Source organism: Chlamydotis macqueenii, chromosome 8, assembly GCF_036417535.1.
Source record: "Chlamydotis macqueenii isolate bChlMac1 chromosome 8, bChlMac1.mat, whole genome shotgun sequence".
Lineage (NCBI taxonomy): Eukaryota > Metazoa > Chordata > Aves > Otidiformes > Otididae > Chlamydotis > Chlamydotis macqueenii.
Window position 1 is genome coordinate 33770209 of NC_141563.1, and position 17352 is coordinate 33787560.

Below are 17352 nucleotides of genomic sequence, written 5' to 3' on the forward strand. Positions count from 1 at the left end.
ATGGCCAGTGGGTGCAAAGACATTCTGCACGCCCTGAACCTGACTGCCAAAAACACAAACATCAGAACTGACTGTAGGATTGCATTCAAACACCAGAAAATAAAGCAAAGGCTCTGCCCACCGCCTTTAGTCTGTACTAAAAAGCTGCACATTCACAACTGCACGGGGAGAGCACAATTATTTATATATTTTATTAACATCTACTGGTTTTCTTTTTAAACTTCAGTACACCTTAAAAACTTAGGAGAACTGCAGTCAATAGCTCCAGATTGGGAATCTCAGTTGTCTTGCAGAATGGCTGAAGAGTTGAGTTAACCCAGACAGACCTGGATACTTTGGCTTTTTTCTTTCTTAGCTTTTCATGGGCTAATTCAAGAGCAAAAGCTTTGTTATCATGGTCATTTTTGCCAGGTGTTGCAGTAACACAGAACAAAATCCTTGTTCCTGATGGTGCAGCTTCAGGAGAGACGTAAGAGCGAGCACATAGGAACAGCAGGGTAAGATCCCACAACAAGCACTACCACAAAGGAAAAACACTCATATTTATTGAGGTTTTGTAGCTGCACAGGTTAGTTTTTGGAAGAGAAAAAAAAAAGGTTCCTCTGCAGATGTGTATGGCAATCTCCTCCCCATGAGTAACAGCTTTTACAAAGTGGCTTCAAATATCAGCTTGGAAACGGGTACTGGCATTACGTTGGTATCCAAGGAGCATTCACCACAGAAGGTCACGAATCCATAACTAGGTCTCCTAGACCCTAAAGTACAGAGTGGTGCTACAAGACGATCTCCACTGAGGTGACAGTATTTTTCCCAAAGAGCACCACATGCCATTTCCCCCCACGCACACAGAGGTTTGTTTGGTTTTTTTTTCCCTTAAGAAAGCAGCCAGAAACGGTGATCTTATCTTTGGAGAGAGAAACACAAAGAACTTGCATTCTATTTCCAGCTGGATAATCTTCCAGGACATCAATACCCACTAAAACGTTTAGAACAATTTATATACTCTTTATACTCTCTAAAAAGGAAGCAGCCTTTAAAAGCAGAGTTACACACTATAATTACTCTAATTCTCTGCATCTGGCGTTCAAAAGAACCCAAATTAAACACTACAGAGCACCTCAAGTGCATCCATAGAGCAATGAAGGTGGAATTAACTCCAAATTAAATAGGATGTCTTCAGAGACTATCGAACCACTATTCAAAGTGCATAGATTAAAACCTTCTTACGTTATTGCACGGATTATTCCTCTTAGGGCAAGGTAAAGATTTGGAGAGTTTGCTTCAACAGTTCATAATCCTACTTGGACTACAGAAACACTAAAATTGGAAAATCCTGGAGCTAAACACCATAAATATTGGAGAAGTTCTAGGCTGGATCAGCTCCAAACTCTGCAGCTTGGAATTAATCATTGATCTTCTGGTGAATAAAGACCTTTCTCCCTTGCTGTCAGAGTGGAGACAAACACAATCTGTGCAGCCCACACAGCCACTGCTGCTCTAACCCGCCAAGCACCTACAGCGCGGTGAGACCAGGAGCCGTCGTTAAATCCCAAGTACGTGACTAAGGGAAGCTACAGAGCAAATTCTTCTGGGGTTATTTTAGATGTCCTACATCATACGTATGAAAGATTCAGGAAGGAGCTGCTGTGCTCTTCATTCCCAGTACAATACAGCTGGCGACCTGAACTTCCCACAACTAGCAGATTTAGATTTAGAAGCAGCATGTTCAAGACGGGTCACATCAGACCCACACGCTGTCTCGGCTCAACTGATCTGTGTGGATGCAGCAGCCCTTTGCCACTAATCCTGTGGGAAACATCCAAAACCACGGAGGACTGCTGCCTAAAGAAGTAAAATTTACGGGTCTAATAATTTAGTCCACATGCTTAAAATTGAACAGGGCTGATTTCAGATTAAAAATGTGAACTCTGCTCACCATGTAACTGTATCATAATACCTAGAAAAGCACAACAGCACATAAGGAAGCAGAAGGACGGCTTCTGGAGGAAGCACCCAAGATCAACCTATGTCTTTGAGGTGGCAAGACAGACAGGAAGGATGCAGAGAAGACTGCGGCTGCTCCCCGTCATTGATCTTCAAGAGGAATTGGGTTTTCTGGATAGGCACACGGCAAGCAAGCCACAAGCCACCCACACCTACCACCTTCACAGCATGCCCAGGACTCTGCCTCCTTGTCATCTGTCAGAAGAAAACAGAGGTGAGAAGACTGAAGAAGGGAATTCAGCCTGCTCTAGCTTGGAGTTGTGCCATAATTTGCAGCTGTTTCATCAGGAAGGAAAGAAGAAAAAATATATCACTGAGGAGAGTGGCAAAAGAAGTCACACTTTTCCACCTGGGAACAGATTCCAAGTCAAGTGAATTGCACTTACACCACAGAGCAGCCCGGTCACAGCAACTGGCAGCACATCCTAGTTCATCAGATTTGCAAATGTTATTGATTTATCTACATGGCTCTTTATAAACAGTCATCCTACTACCCGCACAGAAATAGCAACAGCTAATAGATTCTCGGAGGATAAATAGCTGAAAAAAAGCTATCTGGGGGATGAATTTAACATTTAGTGAGTACAAAAATCTCATTTGAGAAGTCTTGAGTGTAACTGTAGCATTTTTTCTTGATACTATCTCCCTTTGCAAGACTATGGAAATGGTGTGGATGTAAGCAGAGGCCATTACAACAAACTGGTTCATTTTAATGAACGTGCTCAATACAATGTCTAACAATACAGTCTACGTAAGTGTGAGGACAGTGCATATAAGTGGTTCAAGAGTTCAGAAGAAAAATATGGTTGCCCTCTGCCATGTGTTGTCTGGGCCTATAGCCGATAAAGACCTAAGTGAAGCTACGCACACGTGGCTGCAGAGGTAGTCCCCGGTCCTCTGTCTGGTGTCTGATTATTCCACCCAATTTAAATGTCATTCTGCTACACGTGCTTTAATATACTGTTTGCTGTAATGCACCGACAATAACATTTGTGATGAAGGCAACATCATCCATACCTTTCTCATCTGTTCTTTTTCCACCTTGTGGGCGTACAGCCACAGAGGTTATTTTGCTGCATCTTTTTCTATTTCATGCTTTGTCTGTCCACAGGTTTATCTTCCTTTGCCATAAATTGTGCAGCCTGCTTATCTGTCAATGCTCTTAATCTATGTGATGTGTTTAGAAGTATTATAAGTTGCTTACCTCCTCTGCTCCAACTCTTTGTTTCCCAGTTCTGTATCACTGTATTTTTTTTCTTATCCTGCTGCAAATTCCCTTTTCCAGGTTATTAACATATGAAGCATTCACAATTCCTTCTGTTATTTCTATGCCGATAACTTAAAACGGCTCCAAGCCTTCCAAGTGAAATCCTGCCCTCTGAAGCACAGCCTAAGGACACCTGCCCTTCCCAGCTACCCGAAGACGACAAGCCTTTGAACTCCCCATGGTCTAAAGACCACTTCACCAAACTTCTGATGTACTTTGACTCTCTTTTAGCTACTGACATTGGTTCCTAAAAATAATTAATTAGATACTGCATGTGATTATGTAATTTTGCATTAATATTAATTATCCTGATTAAAGCATTTTCTACATGAAACCTTATTTAGGCTGTTGCAGAAATTCTTTGAGTGTGCCACTCCAGAGTCACATTTAAAAGTAGACTTTTCTAGATCCTGTTTATGAATGTATTCCCAAGGGTCTGAAAATTTATCAATGCCTTCCCACACCTAAAACAATGGAATCTGACAGACTTCTCAATCCCATGTATTTTATTTTAATTCTCTCTCTTAAGTTTTCCAATTTAGATTTCAATGCTTAAGCACTGTAATTTCTTGTGTGATTCCCAACCCCCCCCCCCCCCCCGCCCCGGTCTTAATTTCTGCTTTCTTTTACAATCCAATTTCTTATGGCATTTCACTCCCATATCCCTGGAAACAAAGAGACAAAGAACTATTATTTTTACTTAGGCACTAAGTAATCAAACCGGTCCCACTCAGCAAAGCAGACATGCACATGCCTTTGCTGCATCAATGTGTTTAAGGAGTATTTCACTCTGGCCTTAGTTAGGAAATAACCTTTACAAGTTCTTGAAGCCCTGACATTTTACATTCAAGGATTTGACAAATGTCTTATTATTTACATCTATCTTTTATGCACCTTCCCTCCAGTCTCCACATCTGCTTTCTGCACCATATTTATTCCTTCTCTTTGCTTCACAATCTTCCTTATCACTGTGTTTTATTCTCAATACACGCTTTATCTAGACTTCGATTATTCTTATTCTCCCCTCTTTATTTCTGTAGAGGGTATTTTAAATGGCTGAAAGCTACCTGATTGAATAGACTCAGCACAGTTCAACATACAATGCTTTATGTCCAGCAGCTTTTAGTTTCTCATACTCATCATATCTCGCCCCTGTTCATCTACTCTTTACTATGCTCTTCCAAACCCTGATCTATGGAATTTACACACCCTTATTTCTCTTCCCTTTGGTTGTACCCTATATTCATCCATCCAAAGCATTTACAGACGCTCAGCACCGCACATCTAAACACCAATTGATTAAATTACAGCCAATATTCTTTGGATACCCTCTCACCTCTTCATCCAATTGTGTCTGGGCACTCCCGAAAATGAAAAGGTCAGATGCTGCCCGTAATCTGCTTGCACAACTCCCCGTGGAGCCCAGGGTGACTCACGCCTACGCAAGGTCTTCCAGCCTGCCAGGAGAGCGTTTTACAGCAGACGGAGCGAGCCGAACAAAGAGCCAAACCAGGCCCCGCGCTCCCCGCAGCGCAAGTCAACGTATGTGGGCATTGAACGGACAATGGCGGCCTACCCCGTGTGCTGACAGCCCCCAGGCCTGCACCCATTTCTGCGTGGTGGGGCCTGCACCCAGGCGTTTTACCCAAAACTGGGGGCCGCTGGCCTGCGAACGCTACAAAGCCTGTCAACAGCCACCTGTAGCACCTTTGGCACATGAACAGGAACGTATTTAAATAACAGAGCTGTTACAGAGGGGGGAGAGGGCAAAATCATCATTTTGCAGTTAACAGTAGCAGTGCCAGCCGGGCCACAACCCCGTAACGGAACAACAGTCTTAATGTGCTTGTTGTCTCAATAGACGCTGCCACAGCCTGTCCACATGGTCTTGGGCACATAAATTACCTGATCAGGCTTTAGAGGAGGTTTTTCATCACCATCTACCCACACAAAACACATTCACTGGAAGTCAGTCCTGCAAGGAAGCAGCCAGGGAAGCATCCCTGCTGCTGGATCCAGCCCAGCTAATCTGGATTACACTCAACAGCCACCCAAGCTACATTTATGGATGCTGGTACGTCTAAGGATCTTGAAAATAGGGTACTAAGTGGACTACAAGGTTTTATTGAGGCCGTGACTAATTTTTCAACTCTTAAAGCCCAGTGGGTCTTAGCAGTGCATGCAGGCAGGCCTGTCAAAACGTTTTCATACTGCCTGAAAAAAAATAATTGCTGATTGCTTTTTCTAGGGCTGAAATTCAGTATTAAAACCACGTATTACCCAAATACAGTTTCCAAAGGAACTGGGGATTCTAATAGTTTAATGACTGTCTCCTAGAGTTCATTTTTCACTTTTCAATAATTGGTTTTTCAGTTGCATTTGCATAGAGTACATGTAAAATTCCATAGCCCATTAAGTTAATCACAACATGAAGCTAATAAGCATGGACACGCAAAGATATACCTAAGCCCAGATCAATTTTTGAAGCGGTGATTTGAAGTTGCAGCAGAATAACTGCTCCTTGAGCCTGGCAGTTTGATAGGTAAGAATGTCTTTTAAAGAATCGAAATTTTACACTGCTGAGAATAGCCCATAGTTATTCAATATACTCTTATTGTAAAGAAAACATAAAGAAAAAAAAATCCAACAAAAAGAAAAAAAATAACACGCTTTGAGAACAGGATTTTAGTGACAGTTCAAGCAATTTAACCCACAGTTTCCCTTCCAAGCTCGCTTTTCCCCTCTCCACTCAACAGCATCCGTCTTGCAACAGACCAAGTGCATTAAGGAATGATGCTCTACAGCATCCAGCTCTGCACAGCCTCGCCAAGTACCACTCTTCAAGTGCTCTTAACCACCACATTTCCAATTATATCTCCACCCAGCATAACTCTGAGGAATGCCTACAGATCAGTAGGCTCCTTCAGTTCTCACAAACTGGTTTGGATTTACATTTTTTCCAGCCCTCGTAGCCTGAGTGGCCGCACACACACGTTGTCACTCGATGCTTTGCCCCAACTGGCTCTAGAAACCGCATACTGATCACAGACAGGTTCTCCAACACTGCCCAGGAGGCTGAAGCCATCTCCTAATCCAGTGCAGAAGGTACGTGTTTCTCCTGCCCTCGGAAAATGGGAGATTTCCATGGGAAAGTTTCCACTTTGCAGAACAGTTCTGTGCCGCCGGCTTCCCATCTGCTTGCCTGGAAGGCTTTGCTCCATCCTGTTCTTCGAAAACAAGGTTTTGTTCTCAAAAGCCATGCCTGGGAAAAACAGTCTTTTCTTTATCTCTTTTTTTTTTTTTTTAATAGTATTTCATCCTGATGCAGAATGGGATTTTTTTTTTTTTTTTTTTTAAAAAAAAAACCCAACAACAACAACAACAAAAAACCCACCACCACCACATCCTTTCTCCTCTGTGAAAAAGGGATTTCCATTTTCTGGCAAGGTCTATATGCAAGGACTCAAAAAGAATAGATGATGTCAGAGCTTAAGAGCTTTCGGGATGATAGTTTTGTGGCAGCAGAGCTGCTCTCTTTTGAAGCTTAAGGATTTGAACGAAATTATGGGAACGTAGCCAGAGGCGGTTTGTTCAGTCCTGGCTTTAGAGGGGTAGAGGCTTGGCAAAAGCAGAGAAATCATTGCTTTTCCCAGCAATAATATTTAATATTTTGAAGGTATTTTTCTCATTTTGCTGTTCATTTGCAGAATGAAACGTTACTTAAAATATATTATAAAGGAAGAATCAAGGCATTGTTTGGTAGAAGGTGCATTTCCTCCGACAGGAGAGGCACCAAACCATTGACTCAAATGCTCTGGCTTCTTCTAGCAGGTTCAATAGGATTTGGCACAGGTTTTTCTTAATGCCACAGTTACTCTATTTCTGTGCAATTATTCAGATATGAAACCTTAATTTTGTTGTTGTTGTTTTTGTTAATCATGACATCACGGGTGGAAACAGGGCAAAGCAAGCAGCCCCAGAGGGAAATAAAAATCAATCCAAGCTGCTCATTAAAAGGTAAACCGTCAATAATCTTTGTCAGGCCTTTTTATCTTGGGTTTTAGCACAGTGCGATCCCTAAGGCAGCATGTGGTATTGAGATTTAAAATGGCTCCTACTTTTCACATCTCCATCAGGAAGATTAACTCCTTCAATACAGGCCGAAATTACCCTGATTCTAATCAGCACATAAAAATGGTACAGGATTAAAGGGATCATTTTGTAACACCTTTTCTGTATCTGTGCTGACAGAGAAGGAAAAGATCAGCTTCTGAACTTGGCTGAAATGGTGCAAGTCAGAAACATCTCCATAGATAGAGCCTCCACAATGAAAATCTGACCATTTCATACTTCAAGCCTTAACACACACACACAAAAATATTTAATTGAACATGTGGGGTTTTTTCTTAACATTTCTTTTTTTTTTCTTTTTCTTTTTTTTTTTTTTTTTTTTACATAAGCAACTGGCTATCTAATTTACATAGACACCATAAAAGTTTATTTGGAAAGCTAATTTATCTAAATACTTGATACCAAGACTACAGATTTTTCTATCACTTTTATGGCGACAGAGCCTCTGTAACACAACTTTATGTCTTTGAGATTAGGATGGACACCTATCATCCCATTAATATAGGGCTAATTACAGAAGGGATGACAGCTCATTTCACTAGGAACAGTGTTCTTCCATCCAGGTACTATGTATTATGAAAAATTAGCTTCCCAAATAAACATTTATTTTGCTCTTCTCCACAATGCTTTAAGCAGACTGCCAGCTATCCTTGCCTGTATGTCCTCTATGGATTTACTGCACTGCACATTCAAAATCACATATTTTTATTTTCCCTCTTATATGTAAGCCTTAATTTGAGAATTCAAGTGGCAGGTTATGGAAAGGCGTGGCTACTGCATTCGCAGATCACGTCTAACCGTTACTTCACGCTACAAGCGGAGATTTCCATATTATAAAAATAATAAAATGGAGCAACAACTAGAACTTGATTCCACCTCGTCAGGTCTTCTTGGAATAAGGATATTGACACACAGGAAGCAAATATCTATATTACACAGAATAACTTGTCTGAATGGTCAAAATATTAGGTCAATAGATGCAATTATACGCCTGCAAATCAGTTTGCTAGTGGGATGACTCCAGGACGTTGGTTGTTCATGATTAAGGTATCAGAGATCACTGGAAGGGGCTCCCATCTCCTGCCAAGACCCCACTAAGGTGTTATGGCAGCACGTGACAATGGCAGCAGAATCACCTGCACAGCTGCTGAAGGTACTGTAGGACAGGAGAGCACACTTGCGTTTTTCACACAAAGGCAGGAGAAGTCACCAAAAACCCCATCGTGAAGCCATCTTCCCTTTCACAAGCACCTCACTGGGGGAGGGTGAGCCTGTTAAATATAGTTGTTATTCAGGTGTGACACTAATACTGAATTTTCTAGAAACCGTGGGATCTTTAGCAGGGGTAAAGTAAAACAAAAACATTTAATTCTCAACTATTAAATACTTTAAGAAAATACAAGAAGCTGATGCTTAAGCTTTATCATCGTCCTACAGCCAGGTTTTCTTTGTGATGCTTCAACTCCAGCAGTGAGGTAGGATTAAAAATAAAACCCATCATGAGCACGCAAGTTTGCAAAAAAAACAAAAAAAACAAACAAAAAAAAAAGCCAAAAAACCCCCAAACAACAACAAAAAACAACATAAAAAAACCCACCACCACACTTTAGTTTTGCAGTGCAGGTTTACAGTGAGCACATTAAAGAGACAGTAAAACAGCAAAGGAATGCAGCTTATGAGGAGCCTTACAGGAACAGTTGTACATTTATCAGAGACCTCTCCTATTTGGAAAAAGCCAAACCAAAAAAAACAGCAATATCCATCTACACTCAGGTATGCACTTAGTTTAATCAACACTTTTTATTTTTGCTCATCAGTTTGAATAGAGACATAAAAGTGTGCTGAATTATTTAGCTTGTTACTGCTGGATAACGTACTAGGATAATAACCTGCTGTATTTACAGTACTGAATAGGTTCTGATTTTCCTCTCTACTTATCTTGGGATGTGAACGATAAAAGAAATGCAAAGTTCGTAACGTTTTGTTTGGGACTGGGAGGGCTGAGTTTAGAAGTATCAGTAACCCAGCTGGTCTAGGGCTAGGTCCACATGGGGACATAGGGCACGGCAAGATCCCCGGTGGGCAGTGCCCACGGAGTCCCCCAACCTGGAGCTGGGCATCATCATCTCCCTGGGGGGACGAGACAAGAGTGCGGGGCTTGCAAACAAGACCCTCCACAACAGTGCGGTGCCAAGGCACGCCAGGGAAAACGCTCAGAACTCTACGTCTCTCTTGAGTGCTGAAAACCTATAAAATGGTGACACAAAACTGGTTTTCCCCGTGGTACCTAAACACAGGCACTGGAAGCGTCTTTTGACACAGGCAAAGTGGCTTGACCCTTTCTTTTGAAACTGGTAGGAAGGAACGAGTTGGGAAAAGGAAGACGACAGTCCTTCTGCAAGAAAGACTGCTTTTTCTGTCCTGAAATGAGAAGACTCACCCTTTTGCAATGCATCCTTTTGTAAAGGCAGTGCTCTCGGTCACTTCACACGAGCGGCAGCCACAAGTTACTCAGCAAAAAGGACAAAGGTGGTTCTCAGCTCTCACATAAGAAATGACCTTAAAGCCATGAGACTGCTTGAAGCTGAAGTTAATTTTTGCCTCATGCTGTGTATTTATCTGAAAATCTTTAATAGGAACCATCCGTGGGCTGATCAAACAAGCAAACACTCAGCCAGAACAGGCTACCAGAGGCGTGCTCCTGGACCAGCTCCAGATGCATTATGAGAAAAGCAGTCAAAGAGATCACCTAAGAATCGTGTGAACAAGCCAGCCACCAGAAAATACATATGTTGTTGCTCAGTTTGGCATCTGGGCGTTGCAGCTGCCAAGAGAGCAGGAGCGCCTGGCACCTCTGGAGCAACAGACAAGGTGCCAAAAGGAGTTTCCAAACTATAACCATGTTTTCCGTTATGCTTTGCAAGTAGCAAAGCCCAAGCCTCATCACTCAGCCGTCCCTCTGTGCCCACGGGGCCAGACAGTCAGAGTGGGAAGCTGGTTTGTTTAGAACTTGAAAGGCACACCACAGATTTGCTGTGGTTAACCCCAAATTGAACTACGCGCCTGCTCCTCACCCAGGTCCACTACCTGGTCCTCCTACCAAAAGCAGGTATATGGCTCCAAAGAAGAACAGAAAGGAGGAGCAAGAGAAACCTCAGGTTGTGTTTCCATTGAGGCACATGCATCCAGGAAAAACGCTGTGGAAGAGATGAGAGTGCTCAGACAAAGTTAAATTGTATGGTTTCAGCTCACTGGCATGGAAGTTAACCAGTGGGAAATAAATAATTCCTATTAAGCTCACACGGAAGCCACGTTGCCTTTCTTAATTCCTCTCCTACAGGCACTTTTTGTGCCTCTCCATCCTTGAGGTACAGTTACAGCCAGGCAGCCTGTGGTCAGCTCTCCTCGCAGGCACAAATTCATCGCATTCATGCGCTACCAACCGCCCTGAGCCACCGTAGTCTCACTTTACGGTGTACTAACACGAGCCGTGTGAAGAACCTATGCACACAAGTGCCCCATGAAGGATAAAACGGCAAATTATTCTAGCACGCATTAATCTGCATCACATTTTGGGGTATTAAACATCGTATTTAGGCAGAGCCTGATACAGATCCTCAGCTAAGATTAGCTGATACAAACAAATACATACTGCCAGGCAACTGAAATCAAACTCTCTCTGCTACAGTGACTTATATCAACCGAATCCCAGCCCCAGGTACCAGGGTGTTTATGAAAAACATCTTGGAGGAAATATGAAAATACAAAACTGGTGTGCTACGCTCATTTGCTACAGGCTACGAAAAACTAAAATTGTATGAAAACTGATTCCCAGAACACTTGACACAGTTCAGAAGTACAAGGAAGAATTAGGCAGTTCTCTTGGTGATGGCAGGCGCTGAACGCATTTGATAAAACAGAAGCGTTGTACAGTGTGAAGTGAGAAATTGTAATCTCAGACAGACAGACAATTCCACCGTTGCCAGCTACCGACGCTGTGGAATTCACTTGTTAATAAGATACAGCAATTTTTCTTGTAATGCAGGCCCCTGAAAACATTTGCATTTCAAGCAAACAGCTAATAAAGGCAGAGATTGCTATCTGTTAATTTAACCCGCAATCTATCTCTGTCCGCTCTACCGTTATGAAATGCAACAATACGAGCGAGCGAATATCTTAACTTTGGCATTTCAGACGAATGTTACGTTGGAAGTGGCGCATCTTTGCCTGTAAGATTTCTGGAACACTTCAAGTACTCCCAGCAAGTTATTCCACAAACTATCTACCAGACCATATGGTTGCTGCCTACAAGTCTGGGCAGGAAATGTCCAGTAAGAGCCACGTCGGAAAGGAGGAAGAAGCAGCAGCCAACAGCGTTCCCATAACTAATCTGCATTTGGAAATGCCATGTTGGAGTTGGCAAATGAAGCATTTCAAGTGCAAATAGCTGTGAAGACATTTGTATGGAGCACTAAAACTGACGGGTAGATGCTGGGTTTGTTTGTTTAATTTCAGCGAAGTTACCTAGTTGCCGGTAGAGCAAAGCCACTTTCTCAAGATTTTTTTTTTCCATATATATTAAGGTGATTCTTACATGGAAGAAGCCTGTTTCTCTTCTAAATTCTCATTTTCATGCACAGCTACTTACAATAATCGTGCTCAAAAATCACAGCAATTATAAACACTTATCCTGGGAACAATTACAAGCACACTTCTCCAGGCAATATGGTCCTGGAAGTTTAAAGCACACGCATTAAACATGCTTATAAAGTTTATAAAAACATACGTACATGTTGTACATATAAGCACATACACAATATGTTTCCTTTATGAAGCAATTTTATCTCAAAACTAATTTTAGAATCCATTTATATGTTTCAAGAAGTCTTCATCTTTCATATATTTACACATCACACTGTGTAAAATGTCTGTACTGCACGCGTGCAATTAGTAGATCACACACAAAATGATATGTTTTCCAGTAGCAAATCAGTATAAATAGTCTAAGGTTGGGATAAATCAATACAAAGATGAAATATTATGATCTGGGCTTACATTTACAGGATATAATTCCCATCTGATGAAACAGAGTTGGTGAAATGCATCTCTGTCACTTATCATTAACACTGACCAGCCGTAACCCCAAGATTATGCTAATACGAGACAACATTCAATTAGCATACAGTGCTCTCTAATCAAAAACCCACACAGCATTAGAGAAATCTGAGATTTTTTTTTTTTTCCCTCCTCGCCCTGTTCTGCGCTTCTACTTTCGAAGAGAATGTTCCACTTTCACAACATTTCCTTGTAAAAAGCAACGAGTGTCCCTTAGTCAATCAGCCATCAATAACTTATTCCTGGAGGAAACTGCTGGACCATACCGATGCAGGAAATTTCTCCATTCACCTACATATTCACCTTCATCCTACCCAACGGGATCATCAATCTAATTACTCTGCAGAATATTTTTAACATTAAATGCATGTGGGCCATGGGAAGTTTTCTGCATTGAACCAAAACATTTTCTCAACACCACTCCATTCCAAACGCCTCACTGATGGGTACACAAAAGCCTCTTTGCCCTCATCCTCCAAAACGTTTCTGACATGGGAACGCCGGGATGGAGCAGACGGCCGAGGTTCAGGGCTCCCGCGCTGGGAGGGAGGCAGGAGCCGACAGCGCAGGTGCAAAGCTCAAAGGCAAAAACAATCAGTACCATCCCTCTGATCCCAAATGAGGATTTGTCTCCAGAGGGTTGTTTGTCACAAATTGTCACTTACAAAACCACTTCAGTTACCAAAATAACCACCCTACTTTTCCAGAGGACTCTGCCTTCCGCAGCTGTGGCCCACCCCAGGAAGGAGTTATTCAGCTCTTTGGGAAAAAAATTAAACTATTCAGCCAAGCTCTTGCTAGGGGGTCTTGAACTGCTCTTGAAACAACCCCAAAACCTCTGAAGCCATCTTGCAAGTGCAGCCAGATGCTTTCAAAACCTTCCTAAGCAACATTTTCCCCAATTTAACAACATACAGCTTGTATCAACATTGAAAAAAACACCCCACGCGTGCGCGGGTTTGCCGGCTGTGGTTTCAGTCAAAGGCAACACCAGTTTGCCCCGCCGCTTCACAGTGCTGATCTGAAGACAGCATTCAGGAGGACTAACACACAACGGAATTAAGTGCTTGGGATTTTCAAGTTCACTAAACACGAAAGTAATTAAAACCCACTGTTTCCAGTACCTGATCCAACACGTAACCAAGCTGCAGCACAAAACTTGCTTTTTTATCTATGTTTCAAAGTAAACACTTGTGACTGATCCCTGTTTTATCCTCGCCTCCCACATCGCCATATGGCTACGGATGTTTCAAGCAGACATTATTCCAATAGCTCATTACTTACCATCTTGTGCTGAAGAAGAAAAGCTACAGACAGTTTTGACAAAAACAGCAATCGCCTAAAAATGTTAAGTACCAGTCTTGCATCGTCTTCGATGTTTTTGGTCTGGTAACAAGGATCAGCGTTAATGCCGCACGCAGAGAGGAGTGAATCAGCACATCTACGCCGACTTCCCCACAACAGTTTGCACTGGCAGAGGCTCTGCTCTCGCCTGATTTAATTGGGAACAGACATTTCTAATGGGAATTCAGCACACATCCAATATAACCAAAGGCAGCATCCTCTCATTTCTGTAGGTTTCAGTAGTTCCTTTCTTAAGTATCACACAAAACATAAGATTAACTCACACGTTGGCTGGGGCGAATCTCATACCACACCACAACACAGTCCAGCGGGAAGGAAACCCACCAATCGTTCCCCCGTGGTTCAGCCGTCCCAGGAATCTGCTGACTGCCGAGGGGAACCGTGACACGGAGCAGCTGAGATAGGATGTGTGATCGTTAAATGATTCCTCTTGTGCACCAGTTAAAGATCAGGAGCTTTGGAGAAACGATACTACTGACAGGCCCTGGTTGACTTGCTTTTCTTTGGCAGAAGGAAATTCAACAGGGAGCATATTTTGGAGTGAACATACAGCAGCTCTGAATTTAATGGGTTTCCCTGTGTTACACCCTAAGGCTGATCAGACCTTCCTGGCAATGAAGAGAAAACAGATTTTCTTCCTCCAAGGAAGAGGAAGACTTCTGCAGGCCATTGAGTCACCGTAATTCAACTCCTTGTTGGCTGAGCCCCGTGAAGCAACCGTGCAGATATCCTCAGAGCTGTGAAGCTAAACACTTTTATGAACCCCTTGAGCAAATCCATTTCACCCTATAGAACAGAGCTAGTCCGAGAGCCTACATGAGGGCAACCGCGTGCTACCAACACACATTGGGGTTTTAAATTGCAATAAACAGAAGTCTTGCAATCAATGTCACCGCAAGCTCAGGACAACAGCAACCTGAGGAAGGTCCCAGGGTGCACATCTCCAGCCTCAGCAGAGAGGCACACATAGCAAGGACTGCCTTCATGTTCATTTTTTTCACACTGGGCAGATTCAGAGAAAGGAAGAAAAGGATGCAAGGAAGAAGGAAGAGGGAATATGAAATTTACCCTGTCTCCTCTTTCTATGAGATTTTACTGTTTTATCACCTGGCCACCTGTTTCATAAGCAGATGGAGAACGAACATTAGTTATTAACAGAAGGAGGCCCTTAATGAAGTGATTCTGACTGTATCCTTTAGAGGTGAAAGTACATACTAAGTCATATGTCCATCCATCATTTTCAGAAGTGTCAAATAAGGCACTTAATTAGCTACGCAGCTTGCTAATGAACACCAGGCCAGCTCTCTGCTACTCCACACCAGCTCAGACCACCTTCCACTGCTGGCCTATCCTGCTCTGACGTGACCCTGAAAACACCAGTCCTTTCGCTGGAGCAGGCACTGGAGCAGGTACTGGAGGCCCTGCTTCCCACGCACATCAGAATCTGCCAAGAGCCAGCAACGTGATTTCTAGTCCTTTGGCAGCCTTTATTGAAGAGCTCCTCTAGCAACATCTGGCTGACAAGACAGGCATCTGGCAGGCCACTGCCACATTATTGATGAGGACTGCTTCAATTCAAACACAACGCTCGATACTTGAAATATGCCACGATAACGTAATATGTATAATATTATATATGTCATTTTATATATATACACACACACTTGTGTGTATATATGTATATAAGTATGCGTAAAATAATAATAATAAAAACCAGTGCTTGTGACTTTGAAGGGCAGAATGCAAGGCAGACAAGGAAATCCTGGCTCTAACACAGAGGCAGCCCAACCTCAGCGCACAGAGACGGCAACTCAGACAGCCAGAGCAGATTCACTCTTTTCTGCCAGATCGGAACTGAACTGGGATTATTGAACAAAAGAAAAAAAAAAACAAAAAAAACCACCCAAAAAAAAAAAAACCAACCCCACCCAGTCCTTATTTTTAAAGCACTACAGGAGATACCCCAAATAATGCCTTCAAAATCATACAAGAAAGACCTAAAACAAATCAAGATTTATCTGCTTTTGCACCAGAGGTTTTTCCCTTGCTAATACCTAGGACACAAAAATGTGTTTTGATCATGATAGGACCAGCCAGGCATTTGACTTCAAAGTACACTAAGCTACAGCCTGCCCTCAGGTTAGATGCTCAGTGAAATTAAATACAGTACTTAATCAAAAGTTAATGTCTGTGACTCCTCAAAAGGTCAGCCTTTTTGTGTGCGCAAGTTTTCCAAGTCAATGGCTTCAGAAGGAAAGACTGCCTTCTTCTCACAATCGTCTCTGGCATGGCTTTCAACCTGAATTAAGAGTTGTCAATGGTTGTTGCTTAGGGTATGCCAGACTTGCTTGAGAATTAAACCAATCAGAAGAAATTCTACTGTCTCACCTTCTCCCCTCATAGGAGATTTCCCCTCCTTTGGAGAAGAAAGTTTGGGTTTGCTGTAATAATTAATACAGAATAAAGAACAGGCTTCCTTTAGTTTAGTAATTTAAGAGGTTTAGGAGTTAAAAGTTGTCCTTTATTTTTCAGGATCAGTGACAGTTTTCCCCATGACCTAGGCTTGTGAGGTTCCTGGGGGCAGGACACTGCCCAGTCTGTGGGAGCCCAAAGTTCAGGTGGGTCTTCAGCGAGGAGGTACATCAGGCAGCATCTCCAGTAAAGATGGGCAGACTTGAAAGCGCACCAAGGCGCTCTCTTTTGCTGCGACCAGGACTAGAGAAACCTTCCTAACTATAGTTCATTAAAATTTCCTGTAGGAAGGAAAGAAAAGCAAAATAATCAAGATCTTTTTTTGGAAAAAGCTCCTCCTCAGATCACACTGCACTGGGATTTAGAAGGGAGCGGAGTTTTTCCATGAGCAGCTCCATCCTCACCTCCCCTAGACAGGCACAGAGCAGCGCTATTTCAAGCTCTCAAGTTCAGTTTTAGTCACATCTGCTTCATCTTCTGTAATACCAAGTGACATTACCTACATTTCTCTGCTACTACATTGCAAAGAGGGAAAGAAAAGCTGTCTGAACCACTGGCAAACTCCCATGGGAGTCAGAGGCTGAGCTTCACAAATTGATGATATTAAACACGTAGGTTGGTAAGAAGCCTGTCTTTAACATATCTGTTTTCTTTGACTAGAAACTGCGAGAAACCAACTCAAGTTCACATGAAATCCGTTTCCAGGAGCTATAGTGTGGTTACAGTTCTGATAAAAATTCCCAAGTAGAATTTTTCTTTTAATCAGAAATTTATAAATATACATTGTATTCAATTATTTTCAGCACATTACAAGCCTGAAAATAAATGGGCAAAGATATTGAGGGCTTACTCTTCTTTAAGTAACTAAAAAAAAAAAAAAATCCAGCCAGCAGCCAGCTAATAATCTTATAATAACTTCAGCTCTGCATTTTCCAGCTCTTCTTTCTCTCAGTCACACACCAAGCACTTTTATATGGCACTTTTTGTACTATGAATTT